This window comes from Rhyacophila brunnea, unplaced genomic scaffold (assembly GCF_057557595.1).
Source record: "Rhyacophila brunnea isolate RB1 unplaced genomic scaffold, BYU_Rbru_1.0 scaffold_3, whole genome shotgun sequence".
In the NCBI taxonomy this organism is placed as follows: domain Eukaryota; kingdom Metazoa; phylum Arthropoda; class Insecta; order Trichoptera; family Rhyacophilidae; genus Rhyacophila; species Rhyacophila brunnea.
In genome coordinates, this window is record NW_028232965.1 from 54,501,740 (window position 1) to 54,517,160 (window position 15,421).

Here is a 15,421-nt window from a genome sequence, read left to right on the forward strand (position 1 = left end):
CTAAAATCAGTTCTAAAATTTGTCTTTGAATAATAAATATCACAACGTTATTATATTTCTATTACTTCCACTATATTTAAAACCAGCTGTCATGTGAAATAAAAACCGTTTATAACTTCACTGTTACAAAACCTTGTGTTTTATATGACTGCATTCAACTGCAATTTTGTTAAACCATTTCCGAAAGTTTTGTCAGGAAATGCTTCATCTAGTAAAACATCATTTTCTCTTCACATCACCTTGCAAAAGCAGCTATAAGCAGCACCTACACAAAGTGAGTGTCGTCTTTCATAATACGACCCACGTACTCTAATTTCCTATACTCTCTACAACACAGCAAGAGAACAATTTTACTTCATTTCTAGGAGAAAATAAATCTAACCTTTTAAAATTATTATTTGATATCGTAAATGTCGATCGCCCAGTACATTAGTGAGACAACTCCAAATAACTAGTTTTGAGATGATAGCAAAAGCAATATTTTAATGGTCACCAAAAAATCAAATATTATTGATTTATGCCCGAATTATATATATTTTATCAGCAAGAGTTTATTTTATTTATTAAGGAAACAAACAGTTACATATTGATTACAAAAATTTAAAATATAATAATGAAAAGTTATTGCAACCAGCAAAGTTTTCATGTATACATTATAATATAGTTAAGCCTAACAAGATAGAGAGTAGGAATAACATAAATATAAAGAAATGACATAAGAAAATTACATGAGAAAAATGAGGAAGAATAATGAATAATTAAATTATATACAAAAAAGTAACATAAAAAAAATATAAATATATATATCTATTTATACAAAATTTTGGAGATAGCGCGTTTAAATGAAACAGGTGACTTATTAAAAGGATCAACGGTGGAGAAATACATATTATAATTTAAGTTTACATTTTATAATTTACATATTATAATTTATAATTTAAATATTATAGTTTAAAGATTAGTTACTTTTAGAGACATTTAGAGAAGATATTTAGAAATATTCTTTTAATGAACCAGATAATATCAACATTTCGTTTAATTCTTTAGAAGTTTATCAGCATTCACATTTTTTTGGTGACATTTTGGAGATATCTGAGTACTGAACCAGGTAGAGTGTAAAATTTTACACAAAACTGCGTATTTAAATCAAATTTCATTTTTTGGAGTTGTCTGACTAATGAACTGGACGATCGATGTGTGTAGTTTAGTCTATTCTACGAGGGTGGGTCAATAAGTCCTTAGAAAAGCCGACAGGTGGCGCGACTAGTACTGTAAGCGGTTTGTTTTCATGCAGCGGCACTACCGATTTAGTATGCTGCGAAGTTTCAATCAGATTGGTCGGGTTGTTGTTTTTTATTTTCGTACATTTAAAAAAAAAATTTGCTTGTTTACAAAAATGGAGAAAATTGAGTTTAGAGCTGTTATTAAACATTTTAATATAAAAGGGTTAACAGCAAAGGAAATAAAAAATGAGTTGGATTTAGTTCACGGCATATCTGCTCCTTCACTTGCAACTATTTATAACTGGTTAAATGAATTTAAACGTGGTCGTACATCAACAAAGGATGAACCACGCTCAAGACGTTCTGTAGAGGTGACTATACCAGAAATGATCAATAAAATACACGATATGGTGTTAAGTGACCGAAGATTAAAGTTGATTGAGATAATTGAGGTTACAGGGATCTCAAAAGGTAGCGTCATTTCTATTTTACATGACAAATTAGGCATGAAAAAAGTTTCTGCAAGATGGGTGCCGCGTTTGCTCACAGTCGACAATAAACGCAATAGGGTGGTGGCCTCTAAAGCCCTGTTGTCGCTCATGCAACGCAATCCGGATGAATTTTTTCGTCGCTTTGTGACTGTAGATGAAACATAGATACACCACTATACTCCCGAGACGAAAGAACAGTCAAAGCAGTGGATTGCGAAAGGCGAACCATGTCCAAAGAAGGCGAAAACCGTAAAATCAGCTGGTAAGGTTATGGCTACTGTATTTTGGGATGCACGTGGAATTATTTTCGTTGACTATTTGGAAAAAGGAAAAACAATAACAGGGGATTATTATGCATTTTTATTGGACCAGCTAAAAAACGAAATTGAAGAAAAACGGCCTCATTTAAACAGAAAAAAAATCCTCTTTCATCAGGACAATGCCCGTGTTCACACATGTTTACGATCAATGGCTAAAATTGAAGAATTGAAGTTCGAATTGGTCGACCACCCACCGTATTCGCCAGATTTAGCCCCCAGTGACTTTTTCCTTTTCCCAAACTTAAAAAAATGGCTAAGTGGACAACGTTTTTTTTCAAATGAGGAAGTCATCGATCGGACAAATGCTTATTTTGAGGACCTTCCGAAAACTTATTTTTCTGACGGTTTAAAAAAAATTGAGAAACGTCTAACCAAGTGTATTGAGCTCCAAGGAGATTATGTTGAGAAATAAAAAAAAAATACAAAAATAAAAACTGTTTTAATGCTTTTTTCTAAGGAATTATTGACCCACCCTCGTACAATAGGAGCTGTTGGTTGATCCATTCGGTAAAGTATTTACAACTCAGAATTTTGTTATAATTTGGAGCATGGACGAATATTGGATTCGACATTGACGTCGATTCATTCAAGACTGTATACATACATTTATTGAAGTAGGCTTCTTATTATAAATTACCCTTTAACGAGTCCGAAAAGTGTATAAAACTAGGAAAATAAATAACACACAGTAACATCTGAAAATTAACAAATAACCACGAAAGATTCAAGCAATACAAATATTGTATAGACTAGGCAATTCTACAAATAGTTTTCAGCAATATTATTTTTATGAAGAAGATTTATGTGGCTGTTATTTTAAACTTGGAAACAACCGAGAATCAACTGGCCGTAAAAATACGAGAAAAGCAATTAATCAGTTGAATTTCTAAGTCATTGTACGGAAAATGTATTAATCTGCAATTTCCGGTTGCTTTGGCTTTTTGTATATCAATAATAGTAATTGTCATAGATGTTACGAAATTTTCGGAAAGCACCCGTCATCGCTGTATTAAAACATGTGTTATAAAAAAGTGGGGGGTGATGGGAAGGTAATTAGGATGTTTAAAAATGGCGTTCCAGCACTATTTAGCACTAAGTGAAACAGTATAATAATATATACCTACCTAAGTAATAAAAAATTTGTTAATTAATAATATAAACAGAAGTGACAACAGTATTTCAATTTTTTTTTCGGTGGTTTTTAGTATATATTATACTAACATTCGTTATTTATAATGTAAAAGATGTCATCTACTCGCGAAAACATTCATAATCCTCCGCCGACGTAAATGTTCGATCGTGACCTTGGGAATTTTATTAGTCCAGTGGTCGGCAACCGTCGGCCCATACGTGATTTTTTTTGCTGTGAACAGATTAATAAACAGAATTCAAATGGGATATACCCCAATACAATAAATTTTGAAGCAGGGTTTTGCATGTGTGTTTCATATAACAATCACATAGACGAGAAATGATGTGTGTTTCAAGCTAAGCTTCAAATACACCAATATTGAATGAGCGTCATTGCATATACCGAGAGCAGTTGTCAGAATGAAGGACAAGCTTCGAATGACGTATTCTTGACACGTGTTTAAGTTTAAGTATCCCATATTCTTCCACACTCGAAATCGATTGCCTGTTAATTCCATTAGTTCTGTATTCCATGGATTTACCATACAAACAAAACACGTGATTCATATCGTCGGTATACTGCCAAATGTTGATAAGTCTCGAAATCATGTTATGGAGTAATCGCAATTTGAAAGTTTGACATGCCCTCTAAAATCAGGCATAATGCTAATTTCTCTGTGGTTTATTTATAAAGATGAATTTAAGTATTAACTCTTATCCCTGCATGTTAAAAAACGTAAAAACTAAATTAATCATACAAAATAATCGCAAAATAATAATCTTAATAATCTCAATAATAAATTAAGTATTGTATTAAAAAAATGGAAAATCTACTTACATCTTTGTATATCTACTTATGTAAGTAGGTAGGTATATTATAAATCATAATTTTTTAAAACCTCAGAAATACAAATATTCAAAATTTCTAGAACAAAAAGTTATATTGAATATGACTCAAACTCACCTCTTTCACTTTTCGGGTAAGTACCTCTGCCTCTAAGCTAGACTCGTCTATGCTTCATGAGAATTTTTTCTTATAACTACGTTTGTCTTATGTATTTTTTTTACAATCACTATCTTCAGTTAAACATTCGCGTTGAATGTGGTCTATAAATTTAAAGAAGATTGCCTACCCCTGCAGTATTACATTTTTTTGTACGGAATGTGTTCTTGAAATTTCAGTATAGCTTATTAATAATTTCATAATACATTTTTTTTAAATACGGTAGGTACCTAAACATAAATCTCCAAATTTTACAAAAGCGGTACCTACCTTTTTATAAATAAGCCTGTTTGACATGTTTATCCTCGTAATATGTGAGGAAGAGCGGTTGACCTAAGAAAACTACGTTTAAGAAACATATGAGATCTTTTATCAACGGAAAAACCAATTTTCAGTTTTCCAAGCATCTTAATGAAAAAAAAACAACTAACTCATCGTCGAAATGTCTACATTTTTGTAATAAAAAGTCTAAAATAAATTTATGATTTAATTAATAAAGAACCATCCGAAAACATAATTAATTATGATATAACATTTTTATTAAATTTTACACGAACTCCTTGATAATAATATATAGCTTAACAATTTTGATTCTATCTAGATACCGTGGTTATTTTATTTGAAAATTGGCAGAACGGAAATGCCCGAATTCCAGTGACGTCCCGTGAGGGTAGGCAGATCGAGCGTCGCTTGGCGGCGGCAGTTACTGGAAAGGCGGCAAATCGAAGAGAAATATATACCTAAACTTAGTAATAACGAAAATATCTTTCCATTAAAAATTCAGCTTACTAGTTGGAAACATAATGTATTAATTTACATAAAAGGTTTAACAGGACTGTAATTTTTTGTAGGGTTCGCGATGTCTAGTTTACTTCCGCTGCCCTTTGGCGTCTTTGGTGACCAGAAACGACACAAGCAGATTTGCGAATAATTACGGTTTATATTTTGTTAGTAATGTATCCATACAACACATTTCATAGATATTAGAGTCTGATGTGATGAATGGATGATAAAAATACTGTATAAAGATTGAGGCGACATTTTGGCGCTGATCAGGGGCGGCATTCTGTCTAGGGACGTCACTGCCGAATTCTATTAAACACAGTGCGTACTGAGTCTCAGGGCACTGATACCTATTATGTTCAAAGCTTGATATAAACTTTTCATATGCTATAAATTGCCATTAAATATTATATATATATACATCAAAATACTAGTTATGTTTATCATGATTTCAAAAATATATTTACATTGAAACAAAGCGACTTGTGGGGAAACACTACTGGATAAACTATATACCTACCTATATATTTAAATAATATTATATGTATCCAATAAGAAATTATGCTAATAAAGTTTCCAGAATACTGTTATAATAATATAATATACAATGTTGTGCTTTATAAACATTCCTTATTAGAAGAAAATAAATAATGAAAAATATTTTATACTGAAAAGGACTTGAACCCATATTAATCTAATTCTGGACAATGTGCTTATATGAAAAAATCAGTTTATTAGATAAAGAATGCTGCATTCTTATCATTCGTTCGAATTTTGATTGTCTGGTATTATATTATATTATTGAAATACTTAATACTGCATATAACTATACAGAATAATTATTATTTGGTAACACAAGAAAAAATATGGATTGTTCAATAGCTAAAACACATTGACCGGAATCTGGTGGACGCAGGTTTACATTTTACGAGGAATCTAAATGATATAGATATATTCAATAATGAATGTCATAATTGTAAATCATTTCAGTTCATTCAATAAAATTTAATTGATAAATAAATTGATTATTTGTAGGTATAGTCTCGATGTGTTGCAAGGAAATAACTTAATTACTTAATTACTTATATCTAATAATTTTGTTTATTTTAATATTATTATTAAACCTACTATTAATTGTCTATAGTTTTGTAAACATTAGAAAATATACGCATTTACGAAATCATTACTTATATTATATAATAAATAAAAGTAATTTTGCAATAAAAAGCTTATCTTCACACTCAATTTAATTTTGTTGATTCATGATTGATAACGTTACTGTCGATTTATTTGTTCATTATACTGACATACAATGACAACGAGATTTCACACACGAGTGCTTGCATTGATAACCTCTCCCGTAGTTCAGAAATACTTTTGTGTAAAACATTTAGATTTTGCTGAAAGTGAAATTTATTTCAATCTTCTGCATGCCCGGCTAGCTCAGTCGGTAGAGCATGAGACTCTTAATCTCAGGGTCGTGGGTTCGAGCCCCACGTTGGGCGAAATTTTGCATCAGCTAAAATCATATTCACACTCTCTAACTAATAAAGCAATATTATATAATTATAGGTATTCAAACTTTTGGCTTATCTGGGTCACATTGAGTGATGAGTAATTATTTTCTTGAACGCACAAAAAAATATAAGTACAAAATACATTTAATAACGGTAGGTATATTAAGTAATCAAAATAAATTATTTTACAACGTTTTTCTTAGCTCGTATTCTTATTTGCCCGATGGTTGTTTGTCCGGTACAAATCATGCAATCGATTTTTAACTAACTTCACGACTAGCTAGACATTTGAAACTTTTAGCATATTTATCAGAACACGATGCCAATGCATTTTTTAAATACTTTTAACCATATTTAAGTAGAATTTAATTCATTTTCAGTTAATTCTGTTTTGTATGAAAAGTTATTTCGATATCATTATTGGTTGGAAGGGGGGGGCCTAGCAACTGAATTATTAATATATACGTGCGTTACTATTGAAATCAATATGACATGACATTTTATTATTCAGTATTTCTATCAACTACAATTTTTTTTGATCGTTGAAGCTAGTCAAGTCAAGTTTATATGATTCAGCAGAAAATTTAAAAACGTTGTATATAAAAAGTTATTTCTATCTTGTAATTATTTTATTATGAAATTAAATGAATAAAATGAGAAACGTAAAGCTAGTGTAATATTTTTGACCTCCAATATTGAAACGTATTCTAAATCTCCTGTATCCAAAATATCCGCCGTCGCGGAATGGACACGTAAGCATTGCCCACATGGCGCGTGTCTCGTCGCGAGTGAATGTGGACACCTCAATGAGGTCAACTGTACCTCAATCGCGCGTGACAGTCGTCACGGCGCGAGTGCTTGTGGACGTCTCAATGAGGGCACATCATGACGTGTCTCACATGTACCTGGAATGCGCGCGAGTCAAATCGCGTCATGTGGACAAGGCCTTAGGTACGCTCTAATCGTTTTCAATGAAATGATAATACATTGAGAATCAAAGAAAAAAATGATTATAATTTGCATAAACTTATGATAAATTTAATCACTTTTTTCGTTCTCAGGGCATATGGATCTTCAAAAAAGTCTCTATGTCGTAACTCGTAAGCACCTACTTAACGCAAGTGAGAAAAATATTATGTAGGTAAGTTTAATTTCATAACTATTTTTTTTGTTCTTACTGATATTTAAAATCTCATTTTGTTACATATTGTTTTTTTTATACTTTTCCATGGCATGTTGTGAACGTCTTAAGTATAGTAGTTATAATTTAGAATGTTTGCTCATGAAAATAAATAAATTTTAATTGGAAAAAATGTGAAGGATTTAACAATAATTATTGCCTATGAGATTTCCTTGTTATGCAATTGTTTTACCTAGTCTCTGGGGACATTCCCTAAAAAAATACGTTACTTAGTACGGTTGTGCTACAAATATTTTTAATTAATATAGCCAATAAGATTATGTTGTGAAAACTGCAATAATTATTACTATCTGTTAATAGTCTTACAACTTTCTGACGAAACGAAAGCTTTATAATTATACTTCCAAGAAATCCACCACCACTTATCTTATTATAAAATAATATCTATCTTGCTGTCTGGTACTGCTCCCTATGTGAGAACAATAATATTTTACACAATACTACCAGAGGCACGTTTAGCGATGAAGAAGCCCGATGCACTAACTGATTTGGAGGCCCCCTACGATAAAAAGTTACAATATATTTTTAATTTTCCCAATAATAGATGTATTAATTGTGTTGTGCTTTAGGTAATATTTTACATTCAGTTTGAGAGAAAAGTGCATCTTTTTAAAGAATACATTATAGTTTAATAACTTTGTGACTGGTTTTAACTCATTGGAGGCCCATTTTTAAATTTTATGACGAATTGGTTGCATCATTTGCGTGTAAGAGACGCTCTGCTGTATACTACATACAATTATGTGGTACTGTGTAGACCTTCCTATTTGGAAGAGAAAAATAATTAATATTAAAAAAAAATTGAATTAATTACATATTATATTATTATTTATAACTACCTAATCTGTAGATAAGTTATACAATAAAATGTATTCATTTTGGCCACTCTACGCCAGTGTGTAATGCGAATGACAGTAAATGCTATAGTAATAAAATTATTTTTAAAACCTTGTATGTAATTACTGTAATTAGTAACGAAATAATATAATTTAATAATGGTAATTTGGAGTGACGAAATGATAATGTTACATATATAAACAATGATTAAAATAAAAATTTTGTCTGAAAACACACCATAAGATTTTAACAAACATTTTTCTCGTCTAAAAAACGTAATGAAACTCCTGAACAATAGTCTAAAACCTAAAGGTAAGCGAGTGGAATCCATTAGTACCTACCTATACAATATTGTGCTGGATTTTCAATAAAAATAATTACAAGATAAAAAGAACTTTTTATATACCTACACGTTTTTAAATTTTCTGTTAAGCCATACAGACTTGGCAATTCTATGTAAGTATTAATAATTTAGGACAAATAAGGCAATTGTCAACAAATCATTTTTATACTATTTTGCAACAAACAAACAAATATAGAATACTGAAATTTCATTTTGATTTCCATAGTAACGCACCTATATATTAATAATTTAGTTGCTAGGACCACTCCCTTAGCGACTTATAATAGTGGATTGGATTACGGATTTCTTCCGAAATAACTTTTCATACAATACAGAATTCACTGAAAATGAATGCAATTCTACTTAAAGATGGCTAAAAGTATTAAAAGAATGCATTGGCATCGTGTTCAGATATATTCTAAAAGTTTCAAATGCCAATCTAGTCGGGAAGTTAGTTAAAAATCGATTGCAAGATTTGTACTGGATAAACAACCACCGGACAAACAAGAATACGAGCTAAGAAAAACGTAGTAATAATAAAAATTAACATGTTTTATTGCGAACAACCATTTTGAGATTTCTACTTAGGTGTGAAATACTAGTAAAAATAAAAATGTTTTAAAACTTTCATCATTAGTGTTTTTTTTGTTATTCAGTAGGTATCAACAACACCAACAATATTTTATCACAGACATCTCAAAAAAGACATTATATTGTGGTAAAACAATAACAACTAAATTATCTGGACGTGTGTAACAAAAAAAAAATAGCATTATCTCACATCTGTCATGTTCACTGTTCAGTGTAAGCATTTTCGATAATATAATAAATAATACATAATATTTCAATATAATCCGACATCTGTCATTTTCCTTTACGATAATACGTTTTCTTTGGATTATCTTGCGAATTACGGTCGAAGATGTTATCACCGCTGACAAGATGGCTGAATAAATGGAATTTTCTACGCAATATCTATCAATTATTAAAAAGTTTGCACGTTTCCCTGTCAGTGTGATACACGAGTTTCAGTTCTCTTATGCCTGGGAACTATCGCAGATGATAAACATGTCCGAGTGATTGTTGTTTTATTATGACAGTGCAATTTTTTTCGCGGACCATCCAAGCCAGTTCTACTCAAATGCTAGTCCGCGGATCTATTCCGGTATATGGCTAAAAATAAGAATGGTGCATATCTCAAGACGTATTATTTGACCAATTGCCAGATAATATTCTCGAGGATCAGCACTCAAAATGGGAAAATTTACTAACCGTTGTATTAAAAAAATATCAACATTTTGTGTTAATTTTTTTGTTAAATGGCACCAGACGGTGCGATAGCCTCGGAGATTTCATGAACCGTAACTACGCTCCGGTACGCTGTGGTCAATTTCGAGCCCTGAATGTGGACATTAGACAGCAGCGTTACAATCATCCAATAATAAATTTAAAAAATACCTTTTTCATTTATATTATGAACGATGATCATATTTCTATGAAGGAAATGGTAAACAATTCGAGTACTTGAAAATATCAAACAAAAAGATTCCTCCAAAATAAAGTCCAAGGCCTTTTTTTACTTCTCCTTCTCAAAGGATGTCATTAGTACTTATTAGTCTTAACTAAAATAGCTATCGACTAATAAACCAACTTATGGTATTTACCATAATTAATATTATCATTTTTTTTTAATTTTAAATGGATTTTACCAAGTAAAAACTTAATGAATAAATCCTACTACTATATACTAAACATTTCGGATCAAGACTTCTTACAAAGAAAATAAAAATAATACCTATCTATAAAAATCTCACCAGGCCAATATTGCGCCCAAAGAACCGGAACACATCATAAAGGTTGGTGCCTGGATTAAAATCCCTGCGTCAACTGTCCTCCAACAAGTCCACTATACAGTCCACTAAATATTATCACCATTGTTTTATTTAAAAAAATAAAATAATATATAGTAGATAATAATATAACATAGATTAGTATATAATACTCCAGGGTAGGCGAATCTTTTTACGTAGGTACATACGCGTGCCAAAATTTCCATAATATAATTTTTGACTGTCTGATGTGCTGAGCGTGAAAAAAATAGTTTTTGAAAATTCTATTATAAAAATGATGATATTCTAGATGCCACTCACAGAACATAGGACACATAATATAGCTTTATAAGTTTTATTCAATTACGCCATACATTTTGGTCCACCGATTTTACTATCTGCCAGAATTACTACCTTTACCAAGTTTTTGTTTCTTATTTGGTGGTCATTTTTTGTGGGTAGAAATAAAATTGTTTGTTAATGTATTAATTAGTTTGGTTTTTTACACACAAATTGACAGCAGAATTGCTCCAATCACATGAGGTACTTTCTAGCTACAGCAGTCTCAAGACTCTCAAGCATTGTAAATCGATCAAAATTGGAGGCTCGCGGCGCGGCATCCCCACCGCCTGATGAGGTTAGTGCGATAATATTATATGTGACGCATAAAGACTATGGACCGACCTGTGTAATTATATATTCACATTAAACCTAATGCTTATTCTTGAAGAGTATTTGCCTGATATTTTTTATATAAAGCGAACTGTCATAATTAACGTTACCACTTATTTTTTCCGCCAAACCGGGACACTTATCTTATCCATTTTAGGCGCCTCACACTTTCATACAATACAATTGACAAGATAGTAATGTTTTTTCATAACATATTAGGTTACCTATTTTATTTATTTATTCGAAGATGATCGGTAGATATGTTTGAGTAGGCGCATACAACGCTTGAGTTCCTACATATTTTTAATAGTACATATTATTTTATTTATTAATGAAAAGTACATACAGGTATGAATAAATGAAAAATTATCTGGTGTTGATTTCAAAAACTAATGAATTTCAACTGTGTTTTTTCACTCGTCTACAACTTATGCATAAGAGAGAAGACCATTATTTTGTACTGGTGCATTAGTGCCGAGCAGACATAAAATATATTTAATAATTATACGAAAATTTATGTGATCAAAATTATTGGCGTGAAAGTATTTGAACAACCTCCACCCAACTACTTTCAGTTGAAACATTCAAAGTGTTCCATTCAGACATTTTTTTGCGGTGTAATGTAAGTAATTAGAAAAAAAGTGAATACTCATCAAATATTTCTGTATCTTGGTCACAAGTTTCATTCTTTTCGAACACAGGACATTTTGGCGTCCCGAAGCTGTGTTCGGGGACACCGGGACACGCCGCCTGAAAACGTGACTGTCCCGGTGAAAACGGGGCGTCTGGTCACATTAGTCATAGTATATTATTAGAGGTATTTTTTTTCTCTTGAAACGCGTGCCATAGGTTCGCCACCCATGGTATACTCTATCGTCGCGTGAAAAACACAATAGTTGGTATTATGTAGGTATGACTCATGTATTTATTTTTAGTTACTAGTGCTACTAACCTTTGGCCGGTGGTACTAAATCGCACACTTCGAAGAAGTAGGTCACACATATTTTTTCAACCATTACCATGTAAATCTATCCCGTTCCAATCGAAAAAAACGCAGAGTCATTTCAAAAAGGATACAGATCATTTTTTAAAGGTTGGCAGCATGTGTCGTTACCAAACGGGCGTGGTCCCATATGCTGATCATGTGTTTGGGGATTTACAACACATTTGCCTGATCTCCCAATAAGTAATTGGTTCTCAAGGAAATCTTTTCAGCGTCTTTTTCCACTTACCGTCAGTTTTCTACAATAAATTACTTAAGAATTGAATGCCTGTATTAAACCAGACAAGACTGACTGCTTACATGACGTAGGTTCCCAGAAATGTTTTTTCTTTACAACAATTTATAACGTTAAATATATTTGATACAAAATCTGTAGGGATACAGTTATATAATTCAATTTACAAAGAACCTGGAATTATAATATTTTTATTCTTATATAATATTTTTATTGAAAATTTTTAGGGATTTATAACCCAGTATGTATGTTACGCTGAATGTGCGAAGTTGACTATTACATGAAACGGGCAAAATTTTGCCTTAATCATGAATTAGGCAAAATATCTGCCAAGTGCGTGAATTCGGCAGTAATAATTCTTCCTAGTTCATGCATTGGGCAAATTAGATAGTAGCGCTACTGTGTGTTTTTTGCAACTAAACCAAATGTGTCAAATGCTCATGTATTGGTCAAAATAGATGGTCACGCTCCGGTGGTGTTTTTTGCAACTAATCAAACTAACCAAATGTGTCAAATGTCATTGATTATATAAAAATATACCAATCAATTACTACAATGACGTTCATATTCATATACTAAGCCCAAAAAAAATCTAGAACTATAATATGATAACGGAAGAATTTTATTAAAAGGTATTTTCGCGATTTGATTCGTGCTTGGGTATCAATCGTGCAATGGTCGATTGTTTGTTTGTGATAGTTTGTTGACACTTGTTAGCTAACCTCAAAATGGACATTCAGTTGAATTCAGAATTACAAAACAAAATATAACCTAACCTCACCTAATATAGTAATAATAATAATATTATATTATGTCCAATTAAGTATAACTAATAAAACCATCCGTATTAAATTTATTTTTTCTACTGTCATGTTGACAGTTTAAGAATTCCTTACCCTGGCGAATTCAAGCACTCGGCAGATAATTTACCTAATTCATGAATAAGGCAACGGACTTGACTATTACGTGAATTAGTCAAAATTTTGCCCATTTCATGCAATAGTCAATTTCGCACATTCGGCGTAACATGTACACCGACGGTTTTCTTCGACGAAGATAAAACAATCGATTAGTCAACATATTTAACCCTTAAATGCATGGTGTATTCATATGAATACACAGCATAATATGACATTTATTGTCCAAATCTTCCAAGTTTTAGTGTTGACGTAAATCTTTTAATCATTATCAAAGTCTATGCATCCATTTAGTTTCATGTTTGACCACCAGATGACTCAAGTTTATTTTTTATTACGCATTAACCACACCAATCTGACATTTCATCGGATCGTGACGTTTCTCCATCTTTGCAGTGCTATATCTATGAAATAATACATCTTCCAGTTCTACAAAAAATCATTTTATACTGAATAAAGGTCAGTCAAGAAAAGTTTTATAAAATATTTCAGATTTTTTTGTAAATTTCTGGAATAATGTGATATTTACGTCTGTATTCATTCGAATACACCATGCATTAACGCGTATTATTTACCACATAGGAAGCCAATTTTTGTGAACATATTTTGGCCTTTTTAAATCAACCTTGGCTCGCCGACACTATTTAACTGACAAGGAACTTGAAGAGTATGCTAACAACTTATCTGACAGTGAGAATGGAATGGACTTCAGTGACGATGACAGTATTGGGGATACAGAATTTCGACCAGAGATAGATGGAAGTATGCAAGATGATGAAGTGAAAGTTTCCACTTATGATCCAAATGACGATCCACCATTGCAAATGGATGAGTCCTATGATCAACCAATACCTTCAACTTCAAGACTTCAAAAATTAACAACCTAAAACTCTTATGGAAAAGGAAAAATATAATACTGGATTGAAGCCTGCTTATCTTTCTTAGGCAGCACATCACTTCAAGAAACATTAGAGCTCAAAACACCTCACCAATTCTTCAATTATTGTTTACCAATGATATAGTTGAAGAAATAGTTTCTCAAACGAATTTGTTTTCCATTGAAAAAGACCCGAGTAAGCCGGTGGGAGTTTCTTGTATTGACACAAGGCAATATATAGGTATAATTATTTTCATTTCTGTCTTTCGATATACTGGCACTCGTTCATACTTGTCAGATGTATATCCGTTTTAACCAATAAAATCAACAATCCCTATAAATAAATTTGAAAAGATTCGTCAGTTTCTGCACTTCAACCAAAATCCAACGCTTCTTCCCAGAACTGACCCTAACCACGATAGGCTACATAAAATTAGGGCTATTTATGATAAATTAAATCAAATGTTCTGTAAAATTCCTATGAAGCAGAGGTTGTGTGTAGATGAACAAATGTGTTCGTCAAAAATTGGGCATTACATGAAGCAGTACATGCCTAAAAAGCCAAATAAATGGGGCTTCAAGTTGTTTGTGCTGTGTGATGTGTCAGGCTTTGCCTACCAATTTGAAATATATTCTGGACAATAAAATGAGGCAAAAAACAGACTTCCGTCTGAACCAGACCTGGGAGCAAGTGGGAATACTGTCGTCAGATTATTAAGAAATGCTTCAAAAAACATTAATCATATCGTGTATTTTGATAACTATTATACAGAACAATCTAGAGTATATTGTGAGAAATGTGGAGTCGTATTGTGCTTTAATCAAGCAAAAAATTGTTTTAAATTATTCCATAATGTATTATAAATTGTTTTGTTAGTAATTATATAATTATAAGAATTTTATTTATAATTATAAGGTTTTAATTAAGTCATTCAATTTTTCCATTTCATGTTGCATACGTTCACTTTTCTCAGCTAACTGCATGGTGTATTCATATGAATACAAACGGGTTTTATATTAAAATTTGTCCAAAAAATAA

The 15,421-nt window shown here is 31.6% G+C and overlaps 1 non-coding gene across 1 annotated transcript; it reads left to right on the forward strand.

Annotated features, from left to right (window-relative positions):
- The first annotated feature begins 6,383 nt into the window (after positions 1 to 6,383).
- TRNAK-CUU (transfer RNA lysine (anticodon CUU)) lies at positions 6,384 to 6,456 on the forward strand. Its single transcript has one exon. It is a non-coding gene; the product is annotated as a tRNA-Lys (tRNA).
- Positions 6,457 to 15,421: the final 8,965 nt, after the last annotated feature.